General features: G+C 34.2%; 1 protein-coding gene and 1 long non-coding RNA gene across 5 annotated transcripts in view; one reads left to right on the forward strand and one right to left on the reverse strand.

Moving 5' to 3' along the window:
- Positions 1 to 14,893, forward strand: part of LOC106691128 (putative ankyrin repeat protein RF_0381) — a 34,490-nt gene extending 19,597 nt beyond the window's left edge. The window contains exon 3 of one of the 2 annotated variants that reach the window (XR_010845187.1): positions 14,778 to 14,893. The gene's annotated coding sequence lies outside the window, so the exon portion shown is untranslated. Of the gene's footprint in view, positions 1 to 14,771 lie in introns of both variants that reach the window. The other variant, XR_010845186.1, reaches the window with a different exon arrangement.
- Positions 1 to 19,136, reverse strand: part of LOC106691127 (uncharacterized) — a 62,982-nt gene that overhangs the window by 40,636 nt on the left and 3,210 nt on the right. Inside the window, exons 2-3 of one of the 3 annotated variants that reach the window (XR_001344727.2) lie at positions 18,880 to 19,036; positions 16,298 to 17,399 (exon numbers count right to left, since the gene is read on the reverse strand). This is a non-coding gene — a long non-coding RNA (uncharacterized lncRNA). Of the gene's footprint in view, positions 1 to 152; positions 17,400 to 18,879; positions 19,037 to 19,136 lie in introns of those variants that run through there. The other 2 variants (XR_001344726.2, XR_010845188.1) reach the window with 2 other exon arrangements.

The raw sequence follows: 19,136 nt of genomic DNA on the forward strand, positions 1-19,136 counted from the left end.
AGATAGCAACCTAATGTATTTAGGCAGCATATATGAATAAAGTATTTCTCTCTTGTTTTATTTAAATCATTAACGACTTGAATTTATTTGGTATTATAATTTTGGTTTTATCTACTAACATATAATTCAATAAAAAAAGAACACACTGTGAATAATTTAAAATATGCTTAGAAAATAAAATAAATTTATTTAAAATATAACAAACTAAAAATACAATATGTAAAAATTACTATGAATAAATACAATTGTAAATTCAGAAAAATATAAAATATAAAAACAATTAATTATTTATAAGTTACATGTAATTAACAAAATAAAAAAATACATAATAACTGAAAATTTTCTGATTAACTAAAAGTAAATTAGAACATTTTGAAAAATACTTAAATATTAAAGTAATGTTAAATTACTAAAATAATCAACCAAAAAAATGAACTAAGAATATTTCCAGATACTACAAATATTTTCATAAACGATATTGCAGTGTCTGTCCAGAATAAAATTATCTTTGCTAAGTAGACAATTTTAAAAGGATTCTAACAAATTATGACTGTTATCGTTTTAGTAATTGGAGATTCTGAGGTTGCAAAAAATGTTGTGCTCCATTTAAAACTAAATCGCTTCTTAGTTATGTCATCCCGTTTAATGGTGTGCTAAAGATACCTAAGTCTGGAGTATATTTAGGTTAGCACAACAAAATCTCATTAAATCGTTGTAACCCTCTTCCTATAAAGTGGCTAGAAATAGAATCCCTAATTTCCCACAGATAAACAGAACCTCGGAGAAATAAAGTTACAATAGGATTTTAGTTTTCCAATCATTGCTCTTGCATAACTTTAACACTGACAACAGATGATGATGCAGAATTGTTTCCAGCAAGGAAATGTTTGGTTAGTTTAAGGAATTTGGCTAAAGTAAATAACGGAAACCCCAAATTAGTTAGCTGATTTTGTTCAATGTATTGAGATTTAAAATTCACATATCATTAAAGAGGTTTTATTGATTTTCTGGGTGAAGGTAATATAAATAATATAGGCCATAGCGAATAGTTAAAACAACATATCTACTAGAGTTTATATCTTAAATATATAAGTTTTGAATTGAATCGAACATTTTGTTTTCTCCTCCTCTAGGATTTAACACCACGTTTTCTAGCCATGATGATTTCATTGCATAGTTAGAAATTTTCAATACATGCCCATATGATTATTTTTTGCGTGCTCTCTAAAGCTATTAAATGCCTACCACGCAGAAGATATAATTTTGGTTGTGAATGTGAGGAAATGAAATCGAATAAAAAATCGTTGGATCCAGAAAGAAACAGAACTCACTGACACACTGAAGCTGACAAGATTGAGCAAATGGAAATGGGCAGGGCATCTCCTTCGATACGAAGATGACAAATGGTCAAAAATTGTCACAGAATGGACTCTGGAGAAGAAGAGGACGTCAAATGATAAGATGAAGCGATATGTTCAAGAGGACGGGCCTCCCAATAAGGCTGGTTACCCCGGGAAGTGCTGACTATTACTCCCGAAAGGGAAGGCCTATGCAGGAAAGAATTCAGAAAGATGGAAAGAAAATTGATCGAAGTTAATGTTTTGTCAACTATTATATATATATAAATAAATTTTTTTATTTTTTTTATTCTCTCTATCTTCTTTAAATGTTTATATTGTATTTTGTAATGATTTTAATTTATTGCATAAATAAAAGACTATTTCATTTCAATTTACCTGGTGTTAGATGATCCGGGTGGTGGTAAAAGAAGGGTATTTAAAAATAACAGAAAAAATTACTTTCTTAGAAACCTATGTATAAATTAAGATGAAATTATCGTAATGCATGATAGCATTATAAGTTGAATTTGTACAACATAAGTTATAATAATTGAAAAAAAATAATAAAAGTAATAACATTATAAAACTAAAAGAAGGAAGAAGAGAGAATAAAATATACAACAAGAATGGTGTAAAACAAATGAATCAAGGAGATATATAAGGCTAGGAACATAGATAAATATGTAATATAGGAAGATATTAACCTGTATCGATTAGTGTTAGCTAGAAACTAAAAATAAATTCAGGAAGGAGCATTTATAAAAGATAATAATAATTGAATTTCTTGCTTAAGAAAGAACAATTGATATTTGATTGCAAAATAATTCCATTTCTTTAAAATTGATTGTACCTTCGTTATCTTGGCAGTAAATGAAAAAATTAATGGTTGCAAATTTCTAAAAATTTCATGATCCGTAATGATTGATCTTTCCGGTTATATAGGTATTTCCGGAAAAGAATAAAATGCTTGAAAATATTTTTCTTTATTTTATTCTTTGCCGAATGAAAATCTTTTATTGAAAATTGAGTGTAATCAGTTCATAACTTGACTACGTAAAATTAACAAACTTAACTAAAACTATCAATTACATTTAAAATAAACTTCAATATTCCAATTTCCCCCCCAAAAAAAATTTCGAGTTATTGTCCTCTTTTATCCCTTAATGTAGTTTGCTACATTTGTAGATATGATTTTTATTGTTAAGGATGCTTGAACAAACAAATAAGTTATTTTATTTCTCTTACAACACTGTTGTAATTATTAGAGAAATATTGCATGTATCATAAAATAAGGCGGAAATGAAACTGAAGAAATATTTCTCAAGGAATAAGGATCATAAAATTTATATTTACATTTGACAAAATATGATGCACTATAAAAGTGTGTGATTGGTGAATAAATACGCGTTATTCTAGTTTGATTTATTTTTTAATTATTTGTCCAAAACGTTTGTCACGAAATTTTTTTGACCATTCAACGATGCCCGTTTGTTATTAGTATTTATAAGCACGATTTGGGATATATTATGATTAAAATAAAACTAAAGTGCTTAGTGTATAAGATGGAGTATTAGGCATGCCACTGCCCATATAGACCAGTTGAACACCGCCATTTCATTGATACTCACCAGCACCTAGGCTCTCCTCCTGCTTGATCAACTGTCAAACAAGATGGAGCAAGGAGGCAAAGTTAGTTGTTTTGAAAAAATTAGCAGTGAAGAAACGATGTTGGAAAAGAAGAGGGGATTCGGGGATTCGGCCATTAATGGATATTGATGAAGTTCTGCAGGAATCTGTGGAGTCGAATCCGTCCATAAGTACACGCGAACTTGCAAAGGAGTGTGTCGAAAGATATTGGTAGTAACTTTGTTCTCTCCATGGGAAAGGTGACGAAGAGTGCTGGTCTACTACTGCAGCAGGCTGGTCCTTCACGAACTTACTCTTCATGAACAGGCAATCACTTCCCGTCAAACCAAAGAAAAGTTTAAAGAACTGCACGGGTTCGAAATCCTGATACAACCAAAATTTCCCATACCTCGCACAATCGGATTACTACTTGTTTCGATCAATGGCCCATTTTCTTCAAGGGAAAAAAAAATTAGATAATTTTTCGGAAGTTGAAATTGTGCTCCAAGAGTTTTTTGACAACTATCCCATCAAATGGTATCAGCGCGGGATCGAACAATTGGCTAGCAGATGGCTAATAACGGTAGATAACAATGAACTCTACTTTGAGTATTAATAGCGTTTTATATCAAAGAAAGAATAATCAGCTTTCTTAAAGTATCCGCGATCGAACAGACTATTGAAGTTAGAGATCATCTACAGGAAACTTAACACTTGGAAGAAATAGAGTCTATAAAGAAATCAGAAGAACAACGAGATAAAATTAACAATTTCAATACAAATTAGTAAACTTTAGGATGTTATAAAAGAACTACGATTTTGTTCATTACAGGGATGCAGCATCAGTCTATTCAATTTGATCAATCTAATAGTGAGGATGGGAAAGGCCGGTCTCCCCGGGGAAGATCCTTCTATCGGACCTATTCCACAATAACCGTTCAACTGGAACCGTTTGGGTACAAATACCGTCAATTCCACAATTATATGACCAAAGCATTAGGATAATCATGCATGGACTTAAAACCCTTGCTGAGGGTATTAAGCAGCTCCTCTGTTGCTCCAGCAATTGCGGTTCAAGCACCTCTGACTCTGGCTGAAGAAGCACTCTTCCATGTCCTTGTTGACGATTTCAGATTTCGTTCATGAAACTGGTATAGGCTCAGCTAGTTGCATTAGTTCGCCATGTTTGCACCGTTGTATATTTATTAATGCTGCAACCGAAGGTAAATATTTATAATTTATAATTAAAGACCCAGAATCCGCAAGTTATCTGAATACACTGCAAAAGGACTCATAGATGTTCTTCAGTGTTTCAGAACGTTGCTAAGGCAAACGTCCAAATGTTATAAAAGAAATTCGACTTTGTTCGTTACAGGGATACAGCATCCATCTACTCAATTTGATCAATTTAAAAGTGAGGATACCAGGGAAGGCCCCTCTATCGGACCCGTTCCACATTCTGGGCATGCCATCACTTGTCACGGCTTTGAGGAATATGCAAACTACCCGATTCCAACAGGCAGTTGTAACAACTTTTCAGGACTTCCTGAATTCCCGATTCTAGTACAAATACAGTCGATTCCACAATTATATGTCAAAGCATTAGAAGGATCATGAATGGACTTCACGTGGGAGGACCGGAAACCCATATTCAGGATATTAAGCAGCTCCTCCCCTACTCCAGTAACTGCGGTCCTAGCACCTCTGACGCTAAAGGAGCACATTTCCATGTCCTTGTTGACGAATTCAGATTTCGGTCATGAAAGTGGCATAGGCTCAGCTAGATGCACTATTTGAAGTTTTGCTATGGATGCACTGTTGCATATTTGATAATGTTGCAATCGAAGGTAAATATTTATAATTAATCTGTAATATTTATTGTATATTTAAACATTGTACAGGTTGTTCTATATCCATCATGGTCATACATTGCTGTCTAGTATTCCACTAAGGTTCTCATTTCATGTAACATAACGCTATCTAAGTCACTTAATTGAATCAACTAAATCTTGAAATCTTTTGATATTACGATTAACCAATCAAAACAAGTTAAATGAAGTTTAAGTTCTTTTTTTTAAAAAAAAATTATTATGTAGTATAATTAATATATATTACTATTCGGATAGCCATGCGATTCACCTTGAGATAGTTTGAATAGTGTTTAAATATCATAAATATGTTTGTACACGTAGAGTGGTAAATCTAAGGTCAGGAAATAATTTTTGCGGAGTACGTAGCACCAGCTAGGAGTTGTTACTTGAAATTGTTTACTTATGTGCTATACCAAGCGAGAATATATAACAATGCATGGCCACAAAATATATAGACCAAAAACAATTAAGAAATATAATGTTAGTAACACAAACGTAAAATATCTATAATCAAAATTGAAGATAGAGGTAGAAGAATTTATACTTTACGTATTTATTTTTTAATCGTGCTACTTACTGAATCAAATTTATAACTTCTTTAAGTTTATTTATAATGTAACTTATTTAGGACGTTCGTATTTTTATAAGTAAGTCCTAAATAAGTTAAAAAAAGAAGGTTGGCGTGAGGCTACACGTCAAGACACAACGTAAAATGCTAAATTTCCGCCTGAAACTATTATATTCTATACTACATAGACGTTTTAAATTATCCTTCAGACATAAATTTAACGTATACAATTATTTATTGAAACCTATATGAACTTAAGCTTGCCAAATTTATAGACCGTCTAAAGAGACTCAAATTCAAACAATATAAACTTTTTAATCGCAATTTTTATGACTGGCTATTAACCCACCCTACGTTTCAAACGAAACCATTCAAACCGACTTACGCATTTCGATTGTAATGAACTACATTCTTATGACTTACGAACGGTTTTAAGACAAATTACATGGACATTTTAATAAATTTGAATGACATCTCTAACGCAACTCGGTGTGGGCTGAAGAGGAGTTGAATGAGGGATCTCTTAGTGTGATCTAATAGTTCACTTGAACGTCAGGAGAATGCAGCACTGGGCTTTCCTCAAGCCAACCCATGTCTTGCCTAAATTTTACAGCTCATTTGGTGATTCTAGTTCTTTTACAACCGCAAATAAAAATAAATTCTGAAGATATGAAAAATATATAAATTCATATGCAGTGGTATACAAGCATATTAAAAAAAATATATATATAATATGTTTCTGTTTTTAATATTTTTATAGATGTAGTTCTAAGCAATCATCATTATTAATATCAACCCATAATGAGGAACTTATAAAATTATAATTATTATGTTCACATTTATAATTTATTATTTACATTTCAGATGTTTCTGAGCACGTCTTAAGAAATTCTGTGGCTGACAACAGTGCTTGTGAAATCATCTCCATAACAACTAAACGAGTTGTCAACGGCGAACCTTCTGAATCAGAAGTCAGGATGGGGAGAGCTTACATTTGGTAGTAAGACTGGGAGCACGTTCTCTATAGCTGTTCTCAGGTTCCCGAATACAAGTTTTGATCGTTTCAACGGAACTGGTGTAACAAAATTAAAAATTATGGCATTCCATCTAAAAAGGAATTATTACTGGGAGGTGGAAAAGTTGAAACCATTTGCTTATAGGTAACACTTACTTCCACATTGCGGCCACAGCTGGCATGAGTGAGCCACTATAGACGGTACTTGAAGCATGAGTACTCATAAACTCTCATGGGAAGAGTATATGAAATATCCGACGCAATGCTCTTCTCAAGAAATACGTTACAAGACTGGAGTAATCCAAAAAGTGTACATGTTCCAGGATACTCACGAATCCACATAACCGGAATCTCAACATATGTATTGTAATATACAAATGGGTTCAGCTGATCTCAGTCTTATTCATACTTACGAAGATAGACGAGGAATAGTTTGACCCCTATAACTTTCATTATACGAAAACAAAATGATAACAGTTCAGAATAGAGCTGTTCAACTTCTCATTGACCTAGGGTTACCTCTAAAAGAAACCCATTTGCTTGGGTCGATTATTCTACATTTAAACAGCACAAAATAGACACTTTATAACATGTTGGACACGTGCGAGCACTGTTGGAATGTGGGGCAGATCTAACGGCTATGGGAAAATGGCACCTCTCATGTTTGCATCATCTTATTGCGATTTCAATGTTGTGAAGCTTCTCATTAATAGAGTATTATCTCTAAAACCCATTTATTGAAATCGCTGAGAATCACTGAGATAGCACTGCCGGAGTGAGTGGAACATCTGGATGCTTGTATCACGCTGTGAAGAACTTATGCTAGCGTATCGAACCATTTGGATGTCGTTAAAGTTCTTATTAACTAAGGAGCGTCTCAATGAAATATATAAGAATAAACATGTATTCACTACTCTATAATATGCTACAGAAACTAGCCACATTGGCATAATTAGAGCAATGTTGGGGTGTTGGAGAGGTCATATGGAAAGATATGCCATGACAAGGACTCATGTTTATACTCATTTACGGATGAGTGCCTATAAAAGATACCGATATTTTTGGTAACAACTATCCTAATCTGAACTGTACAAAAAGGGTACTTGAGCGTAGTGAAAGCACTGTAATTATTTTTATATTTATCGTTTATCAGGAAGTAGTTTGCAATAGCGTGAATCGTATTTAATTATATTCGCTTCTACATTATACTTAGTACAATGTACTATTGTATATTACGTTCAATATACTATTCTTTGTGATTGTGTTGTGTATGCTGTAGGGACACATGTGGATTAGGAGATATTTAAAAAATATCAGATAAATAATTAGATTCATTAATAAACGAGTAGAAACATATTGCTGCTCCCACTTTTGCCAGTGACTTTTTTCGTAAAAAGTTTTTTTTCATGTTGAGCCATTCAAAGTTAACTTCAGATAACCATGGGCTTGTCGATGAAAATAAAAAATATGTAACATAAATATAGATTAATGATGATTGTAAAATTATAAACAGCATAAAGAATGCCTCAAAGGAATTTACAATAAAGAGGAAAAAAATATATTGCACAAGCGGTGTCTACGTAGATGAGTTGTCGACTTCCAAAAAAGGACTAAACGCTCTTAGCTATTATTTACAATTAAAACAGTCATCAATAAACCATGAAAAAATCTTTTATACATAATATTTCTCTATATATGAACCTAAGCTTCAGCTAGGCAGAGGAAATAGTAATAAAATACATTTAATGACGATATATAGTCACTGTATTATAGCTGTGAGAGAAATGTTCGCGGGTACACCTCTCCCGGCATTTTGATGATAATAATGGGGAAACTGCACTTCATCACGCAGCAAAGAGAGAACTCACTCTTTTGGTACCACTACGGATGGAAGGTGAAGCATACCTAGGAACCAAAATAGTTGGATGTTGACACATCTCATAGAGGCGTCGTCTGGTGGCCATTCGGATATTGTTAAGCTTCTTATTGACGGATGAATAACTCTTAATGATAGAGATAATTATAGACAATTTGTTTTATTTCTTACAGCAGCGAATGAGTAGGCTCCAATGAAAGCAGTTCTGTGGAACCGAGGAGCAAATCCAGAACTTAAGAAATGACTTAGCAGGAAAATAAAAATGAAAGCGTCTTCTTATTATCGATTGGATCCGGTGAAACTTTTCATTTACGGAGAAACAATTTTTAATGATACAGATAAGTATAGACAGTCTGTTTTATTTCCTATAGCAGCGAATGAGTAGACTCAAATGGTGGTAGTGCTGTGGAACCGAGAAGAACTTAAAAAATAACTTAGCAGGACATGGTAGAGCGATACAAATGAAAACGTCTGCTTATTATTGATTGGATGAGGTGAAGCTTCTTATTGACGGAGAAACAATTCTTAATGATGTATAGAACTATAGAGAGTCTGTTTTATTTCCTACTGCAGCGAATGAGTAGACTCCAATGGTGGCAGTGCAGTGAAACTAAGAAGCAAATCGAGAAGTAAAGAAAGGACTTGGTAGAGCGATACAAATGATAGCGTCTGCTTATTGTCGATTGGATTGTGAAGCATCGGATCTCAATTACCGAAGAGCTCCTCTCAATGGGAAGGATAATTATGAATAGACTACCTTATACCATGGAGCAAATGGGGAACAAACTTCAGGGGTGGAATTCCTGTTACACCAAATAACATTTAGAAATATCAAGATTGCATATTGTGTTACAAAGTTTTGCTCTGCTTATTTTCGACTTGAAGTGATAAAGATTTTAATTGAAAAAGGAGCAGCTACTAATTACAGAGATAATTTTATGAATAACTTCCTTAGGCGGACAGCAATCAGTACAGACATGAAAGATAACCCATAGATTACCTGCGATCTAACGATGAAGATTTGGAGTTTTTTCGGCGTCTGAACCTCTTGGTAGGTGGAAAATGGCGGAACCACTTACAAATAAGGTGATTCGTATTTTTAGCAAAAGGTAAGTTTTAACAGTAGTCTCGATCTAGTCATACAAATATAAAATAGAAAGTACGTTTATTAAATGCATTGTTAATAATAATAAGGGCGTGAGTTCGACACCGATACTGATTTTTAATTTATGTCTGGCTAAAGACTATCTGACTACTAAATAAAGACTATTATGGGGAGAGGGATCCTAACGCTACGGTAGGCTACGAATGTTTTAAGAGATTTTTAAAAATAAATATATCGTGGTGGACACTGCATAATTATTTGGGTCCTAGTAATTACCCGATCATTAAAAGATATACTCCTCCCCAAAATGTCGACTTTCGCCTTGCGGGTGAGAACACCACCACATCGTCCACAGATGTCGACGGATCAAGTCTCAGCGGAGATTCGGAGACTTGGTTTGCTTCAAAGTTCCGGGAACCAGAATCCGGAAACTTTCTGAATACTCAGTCATGGTGCTAACAATGTTTTACAGTATCGCAGGCCAAACCAAATGGTCGCGTATTCCTGTGGAGAATAGGGATACTGAGACCTATCTCGGTATAAAAATCGCCAACATGGACTACCTGAAACAAGCACCGCCGTAGAGTTATGGACGGCAGCATGAGAATCATTCCCTAGTATCGAAGTCTGATAAATTTTATATGGGTGCTATATCATGAAATTAAATTAATATTTTTTTCGATATGACATTCAACTACTACATTAGTATAAAGATAAAAGACCAATATTTACACGTATGACAACGACATATGAGCTAGAAATTTTATTATCCAAAGTAAAGTGCTATTATAATGGTACGGTTATTAAATTATCAATTTGACGAAGACGAAGAAAGAATAAGATAATGTTTACAAAAATTATATAAGGTAATGGAAGTAATTGTGGGGCCTAGTGCTGATAAAAATTTATTTTTTGACACTGTTATACACATTTACATACACACGGGTAACATTGAGAATTTCAATAGAAACGACGATTTTCCATTCCAAGAGGCAATAGGCCGTAGAATAAAGTTTTGGAATGAGCTAAATATAGAAACGGGTGCATTAGATACTTCGGAGGAGACCAATTACCATCAAAGATTAAATTCTAAATGATTGGTATATATTATAAAAAAAACCTTTATTATAATTTGATCAATCTAATAGTGAGGATACTGGGGAAGGCTACTCTATGGGACCCGTTCCACATTCAGGGCATCCAATCACTCATTGCGACTCGTCCAAGTGCGACGCAAACGACCAACAGGCAGTTGTGAGCTTATTAAAATATTGGAATAAACACAATATGCGAGAATTGTTATAAAAATACCATCTGTTATTAAATAACTTCGATGCCAGTAACCAACCTGGGTTCATATCAACGTATATAGCCAACATATCTCCGATTTCTAATGATCTATATATTATTGATTGTTGTATACTTGTTTTCAAACGCGTATAATTTAAGTAACTATGAAAGAATGAAAAAGGAAAAATGGAGTAAGAAGTTTGAAATGTGGAAAGTTGGTAAAAAATAAGGTGAAAGAGTTGGAGAAGAAAGGAGAAGTTAACTTTGATTGATAGCACACCTTTTTGCTTTTTTTTTTTTTTAATTTCTGTTTCTAAACAAGACCCATCCAACGGTGTAATTATTAATGCCTCTTTTATATAAAGTTTTAAACGTAATTATATTGTAATTTGTTATGATAATTTATCTCGATTTTCGGGCATAATCTCGACGTTAAGAGCTTAATTCGATATGGATTACCAAGGCTTGAATAATTTGTAGGGATTTTTCAAACGAACTAATTTTCTTTTAATGTTTAAAATAAAAAAAATATTAACCAACAATTTTGTATGTCATCAGTCAGGATAAGAAAAAATTAGCAATGTAAATTATTTTATATTTATCATATTTCATCACGATTTGTGACGTATTGCTGATAATCAGAATTGTAAACTGATAAATAAAGTTAGTCAAGAATATTTGATGTTTTTAGGAATCTAGCGTAGGGTTTTTATTTAAGTGGTTACTTAGAGTTGCCTAATAGCTTATTTGAGAATTTATGGAATACCCGAGACTTTCAGGGAAATATGTAATCCCTCTTAAAATCGGTTCACACAAATATACTTGAGACGGATAAATACTCAAACCAACCCTTATCGGTTCAGCACTCCCTGATTTACATATGTAGGCTCGCCAATAGATCATTACGTCAGAGATTAGTTCCATCTGTAGTTTAGTTTAGCCTAGTCGAGTAGTCTGAGTGCAGTAATTAGTGTTTTCATGACTTGTTAATTGTATATAATTCCATGCCAATTCAGTTCTTTTTAAAAAGGGATTAGTGGAGTGAGATTATTTATTAGACCCATAGAAGCCTTTTCCAGTTTTAAATTATAATTAAATTAAAATCTGTACCACTACAACCCCTGAAGGGTCAAGGGCTCAGTACTATGTAATGAAGTACTGTTACTAGACCAACGGTTTTGCAAGGAGGTGATTTGATCAGAATCACGCTCGACCGCCAGATTTTTACCTAATTTATGAGGCTGGGTGAATCCTAGGAGGAATCCAGAACCCACAGGAATTGACAGAAACAGAAAACGATTTTCTGTCCAGCCGGTTTCGTACTCGGGTCCTTAAAGTAACTAGCCTCATACCAACCCGGGGGTACCGCGCATCCCTAGAGTGATACGGAGTACCCAACAGATCTACCGTGGCTCCTTAGGTTATTAATGATAATGGACTAATTTGCAAAATATTGCGACTTTAACGAAGGTGACTTCAGCGAAGGAGTCACTTCCATGTGGTTCATGGATGCAGACAGTGTAGAAATTCATGCATTCGAATTGAAAACAGCATGCATTTAAACGGACATAGCAGCCGTACAGCCGACCAAATTCATACCCTTAGACTAATCATGGAAAGGGCCCATGAACATAAGACCCCTACCCACCACTTGTTCGTTGATTTCAGGAAGGCGTATGACAGTATCAAGCGTCCTATGTTATACGAGGCAATCAGAGAAATGAAGGTTCCTTCAAAGCTTATACGCCTTATGAAAATGACTATGAGAGATGTTAGATGCAGGGTCTGCATACAGTCTGAACACTCTTCTGAATTTGGCTCAAATAAAGGACTAAGCAAGAAGATGCTCTAGCGTGCCTCCTGTTTCATTTGATCCTGGAAAAAGTAGTGAGAGAATCAGGTATCCAGAATAACGGCACCATATCCAACTGCTCGGTTATGCGGATGACCTTGATATTATGGCGCGATCTTTTACTGTGCTTACCGAGTCTTTCTTGAGCCTGCAGAGAGAAAATGGAGGAGTTTCCTCACCTTGGATCTCAGGTCACAGCAACAAATTATGTTCCACTGAAATAAAGCGAAGGATAATCGATGCTATTTTGGTCTGTTAAAACAGTTTATGGAGTAAGATCATTAGCAAGAAAACAAAGGTCTATTTATATAAAACTCTTATTAGGGCTGTCCTAACATACGCCTCCCAGACAAGGATCCTATCCACACAGAATAGAAATAATCTGTTGGTCTCCGAGAGGAAGATCCTTCGAAGAATTTATGGGCCGGTAATTGATGAGGAAGGCTGGAGAAGAAGAAGAAATAAGGAACTCTAAGAACTGCTCCAGGATATAGGTATTATGACCTTAGTTAGGCTGGGACGCCATGGGTGGGCAGGGCATGTTGCACGGATGAGTCCTGGTGAAATGCCTAAAAGAGTCATGAAAGAAGAAATCCATTGTCCTGAAAGAGTTGGACGGCCCAAGCTCCGGTGGATGGATGGTGTGGTACCGAGCCGGATGGCGGAGGCTCATAGTGGATGCCAGGACCCTTCGCAGGGTTGTAGTGCCTACTGAAAGATAGCAGGCGTACTTATTTTTACGGTTTTGACTCACAATATGTAACGTACTACTTCTCCAGCTCTCGAGACCGACTTATCGCTATCCCTGCTGTTTAGGCTGCCGAAGACTAGGAATGTCCAGCGGTTCCGAACGGCGTCAGCGTGTGAAACACCTGTCGGTCTTATCTCTGGTCGATTCTGACGACTGCAGTACAGTTTATTTGATAACAGCATCTGCTTTGAAGATCACAAGGACAGTTTGGATCTTGTGGAGCAATATCTGATAAAACAAGGATTTCCTTAGAAGACCTAGTTGTTGACTCCCCGGGTATTATTCATCACTTCCATGGGAGCTAACTCTGATAATATTCATTTGTGTGTTTTTTAAACCCATTTATTTGTGTGTTCTAACTTATTTATTCATTTATATGTTCTTTAAATTTATGTCTTAGTTCTTTTTAAATTAATTTAATTTTTTTTTAGTAAACCGTTCTACTGTAGTGATTGTGTTGTTTCTGTTTTTTTTTTGTTTTTTATGCTTTGCTTTTTTGTTTTTATGTTTGTGATTTCTGTTAATTTGCCAAATTGATCAAACGGCTGTTGCGTATAACTTGAGAGGAGAGGTATGAAGGAGTGAAACAGGGTAAATAATGTATTGGATGAATTGGCAAATTGTTATTTGGCTTTGTGCGAGAAGGAGGATATTTATATAGTAAAAAAATGAAATTGAAGCCAGTTAATTGATAATTATTGTTTGAAAGTGTTATAGCAACCCAATGTATTTAGGCAGCGTGGCTAAGTGAGGTATTTCTCTCTGAAAATTCTTGAACTTTATATTCGAGCAATCAAATAATGAATAGAAAAAAAAGAGAACATATTAATAAAAAATATAAATAAGTTTTCTTCTTTGATTTATGTTAATGTTATGATTCCGATTAGGGGGTAAAAAGCTCAAAACGTTAACAGCTAAGATGTGAGATAGTATGTAAAAAAGAATGGAAGTTTATTTATTTATTTTTGTTTTACCCAAATTGAAATAAGCTTTCTTCAGTTGTATTGTAACGGTACTCCTCGATTATCACTAGGACATTAGAAACATAACGTGGCCATCATGCCTGACTTTGATAGGATTAGCTAGCAAGCCCTGCCTAATTCTGATGAAACTACGCAGGTCAACTTTCTCGCCACAATTTAATATCGTCCAGAGCTGGAACAATTTTGGAAACTGGTTCAAAAGCGAGAAGGCTGGCCAAGAATTAACACAGAGCTCTGAGAATGAGAGTATTGAGAGATGAAAGGACAGTGAGAACAGCGGCTTATAAAGAGATGTTTGCCCTCACTATATTACTTCTCTAACCCTCTTTATCAACTTTCTCGAATATCCCCCTTGATCTCAGGACACATAAATTACTGTATTCAGGAACATTAAACTGCTTTTTACATACATACTATAAAATATATGTTTATTAATTATGTAAAATATATGGTATCTGATAAACCTAATAACATTGTTCATTGTTTAAATTGAGGTGCAGATAGTTGACTGTAGATTACTAATTGGAGAAGATGGTCGGGAGGAGGGAGATGCGGTCACCAAAGAACAACTTAAATAAACAAAAAGATATTTATTTATGCCGACGTTTCGACCTGCCTTTTAGGTCTTCATCAGGGCTATAGAATGACAGAGATACTACCAACATTTAGAGAAACAAAATTGAAAAGAAATAGTATACAAACAAATTTGGAATTATACAAAATATTGAATTGAATTATAAATAATAATTGATCGATAATCATGTAATTAGATGAAATTAGAATTTAAAAAACCCTTTCCTGTTTATAGAAGATGGTAGTAAGAAGAACATATATGTGTTTTATTATATTATTATTTTATTAAATTTGTAAATTTATATATCCTAGCGTGTTTACTATACTGTACAATAATTTACTATACCTTTTGAAATTTATTTTAGCTATTTTAGTAAATAGGAGTTTCAACCAAATATCTGACAATATCTATAGATATAGAGTGATGGCTGTGCTAAGGATTCGTGAAGGTGCACAAATTATGACATGATTTCCTAGAAGAAATTATGAGGTTTAAGGTGCATGAATATGGAACAGTGGTCCCGAAACGTTGTATCATGTGGTGATAATTTTAATAAAAATTTCATTAAATTGGAAGTCATTAACCTCAAAAGAAAAAAAAAAATGAATTGACTCACCAAACTTACTATAGAGATAATCCGGATAAATATACCTTATATTATAAATATAAATATTTATTCACATAAATATTTATCCATATAAATATTGATTAACATTTCTAGCATGAAATGATAGAATAACGATTGCGTAGTAAAGTAGTTGGAAATGAAAAAGCTGAAGACGCAGCTTAGTTGTTTTCATGCTTTATATAAATCTAGTCAAATAAGTATTTGTTGCCTTCACTAATCATAACAAATGTGACCGATTGTTAAACAATTATCAACAATCTTACTTAAAGAACACGCATCTTTCATGGATCATAGATTTTTAAATCTATAGATTATATGTTAATTTTAGAACTTCAGCGTATCAATCAGAGGAAATTTAAAAAACAGAGAAATATAGCAAAGCTTTAATTAAAAAGAAGATTTTTAGGAAAATATCTGAGCCTTTATCAGAACGACCAGGGCCCTGCTTCATAATAAAGTACAAACTAATACTATTAGTCTTGTAGATTTATCTTAATTCAATTACACAGACTTGTACAATAGTAACTTGTACTTTAGTATTTTTTAATTCCTGTATCACTAATAGTCATCTCTATCATGAAAAAAATAGGTATTAGTATTATTACCACACTAATTTCTATACTTGTACTATCAACTAATTCTATTAGATTTCATTATGAAACTGGACCCAGTCTGTAAACAATTGCATATGTTAAAAGCAGGTACCAAATATATGTACTTAATTGCCACTTTGACTGATTAGCTGAAAATCTACGTACAAAATATTACTTAGATTAATCATAGCTTATTAAATTTAAGACAGTCCATTCTTAACTAACCTTAATATTAAAAGGAGGTCTTCACTCAATGAGGAGGTTCATCATATCCAATCTGGAACAAACAAATTCTGCTAAAGCAGCCTTTTAAAATTATCCCCAAACTAGTACTCCTCGGTGATTTAAAAGCTTCGTGACATCAAATCAGATGTAAACATTAGAGGCATCACAGCACGTGCTCTCTCGTCTTGGATTATGCTCTACCAAAATGTGGTATTGCTTCCAGGCAGGAGGTAGTCCGTTCAAAATCATCCTTAGCTTTGAGAGGCATTCCTCGCTAAATGAGAAGATTCACCACATCCAATCGATCATAAGTAGACGCTTTCATTTGTATTATCCTACCAAATCGATCCTTACTCATGGATTTGCTCCTCGACAACTTTCACAGTAAAGACGCAATTGGAACATATCCATTTCCTTCTGTCTGGAATAGGACAGACTACACATGAACATCCCTATCACTCAGAGGTGCTCCTCAGTCAATGAGAAGCTTGACAATATCCAAATGGCCACCAGACGATGCTTCTGTCAAATGTGTCGACCATCCTGGTAAATGTATCTCAGTTCGTTGGTCTGCTCCTCCATCCGCGTCGCTACCATAGGAGTCAGTTCTCTTTTTGATGTAAAGCTTCCTAGTATCCAAATCGCCATAAGCTAATGAAATTATATGGCATACAACCTCCTACACTTAGCTCCTATTTCTTCTCAAAGATCAAACATAGTCAATCCTTTATTTATAAATTAGTATTTTTTTAGCAAAGTGTTCCGCTACTTTTATTCAGGTTGACAAGACTACATGTGGCACAGTATAATTCCAAATCCATTACTGTAATGAAGTTTCTGCAATATATTTAATTTTTATTTAAACTTGTAATAAAACCCAGTAAATGTCTTGTTTCTTAATTTTTCATTGGTGCCCGAAAAAAATGTTTACACATACAACTTACTTTAGCAGCGTAGTGATTATAGATTCATTATGAAAAAGTTATGGCATCGAATTACATTTTGTACTTTCCACAGCCATAATAATCCCACCTTCCTCATCCTTTGTTCACGATCATCCGATTGGTGTACCATGTAGATCCCGAGCCCGCACCATATCCTGCTAAGCAAAATGAAAAATAAACATTTATTCAAATGAATTATCATTTAAAGTGATTCTAATGAATATGAATTGACGTACATTCAAATGAAAATCAAAACTAACAAAGTTATTTATTTACTTATAGATACTTTTAAATATTAATTATATTTTTCCTTTTTTTTTTATTTACTTTGGTATTTATGATGTATATTTGTTTATTATAAAAACGGAACAAAATTCCTGATTTAATAACTGATATGATTAACAATAATGGATTAGGAAGTAGTTAATTTTAATTAAATAGTTATTTAAGGTATTAATAATTGATAGTCACCGGCTCATATATATGCAGGAAGAGAAGCTTTTGCAATAAGACAACTGTGTTTAGTGGGGCCGACCGAAGGGCAGGTAAGAAGCCCTGTTCAAACAATACCTGGATGGTGGCTATCTCTCTTACCTCCGAGCCATAAATGCAACGGAGAAATGAAAATGTGGATATCATAGGATAGGATGCTCCTTCAATGTCCCCTATGCACCTGAGTGCAACAGAGCTCACCTCTAGAAGAGAGGTATATGAAACTTTGATACACCTTTCTTATGATATACCTTTGTTATTAGATATGTCCTAATAATAGTCTCACTCTAGCCATTGAGTCAGCCTCGTGGGTTCGGAAGCCTTCCGGCGTCCACCCACCCTCATAAAGTGAGTACTGTTAATTGTAAAAAAATTGCGGTCGAACGTGATTCTGACTAAATTCCCTCCTTGCACAATCATTGGTCTAGTAGTAACAGTATTTCATTACAAAATACTGCACCTCTGATCCTTCACGGGCTTTAGATGTACAGATTTTGTTTTCTTTTTAATAGTACTATGTTTGTGATTCTGAATGACAAACATTATCTAGAGGTGACCAACCTATTCTAACCATGGTGGGTTGTCAAGTTTACTGAAAAAAAGTTAACTCCCGGATTCGAACCGGCGCCACCCGCAATCCACAGGTTCCAAAGAAATCCACCTACATGAAACATAACTTTCTCACGAGGTGATCGCTGGATACCACAAATTCTCGGGAGGAATGTTCAGTTTAAACAAGTTAAAAGCAACGATCCGCTTTGATGAAACAGTACGGAATTCGAGAGCGGTGAGAAAATTTTACTAGCGTATACTTCCTTAAAAAAGGTACTGAGGGTCAAGCTGCTAAGTGAAACAGGGGTCTTTGTTCTAGCAGAATTGAGCTGACCGAGAAGGACTACCGTATTACAACGCCTTTATGTATAAGTGGAAAGAAAGTATTGGACCAATCCACTTCTTGGTTAAGAGAGGAACTGTGTCAGGATGATTACCAGACAGGGGAAATGTTTAAGAGAACGATTGCTGACCTGAAGAATTGAACAACAGAAAACAAGCTGTGTGCATAGCTTGTGGTAAGTGCATATTAAAAATAAAATAAAATAAATAAATATATTTTCATAGACTGATTTAATAATAAGTAACACTCACCTATAGCTGAGCGTAGCAATCAAGTTAACATCAAGTTATAGTAAACATCACCAGTAAATAAATCGTTGTTGTTGTTGATTTTTGCTTAAAGGCAACGCCTATATCAAATAAATCGTTAATTGCATCATCGGATAGATCTGATGAATTCTGTCATAATCTGAAACCAATATTAAAATCAATCAATTTCAAAATAGCAACCTCAAGTCTACTGTAAGCTAATTATCTCTCTCTCTCTCTCTCTCTCTCTATATATATAT

This window comes from Halyomorpha halys, unplaced genomic scaffold (genome assembly GCF_000696795.3).
Source record: "Halyomorpha halys isolate HHAL.00 unplaced genomic scaffold, Hhal_1.1 Scaffold2093.1, whole genome shotgun sequence".
NCBI classification, from domain to species: domain Eukaryota; kingdom Metazoa; phylum Arthropoda; class Insecta; order Hemiptera; family Pentatomidae; genus Halyomorpha; species Halyomorpha halys.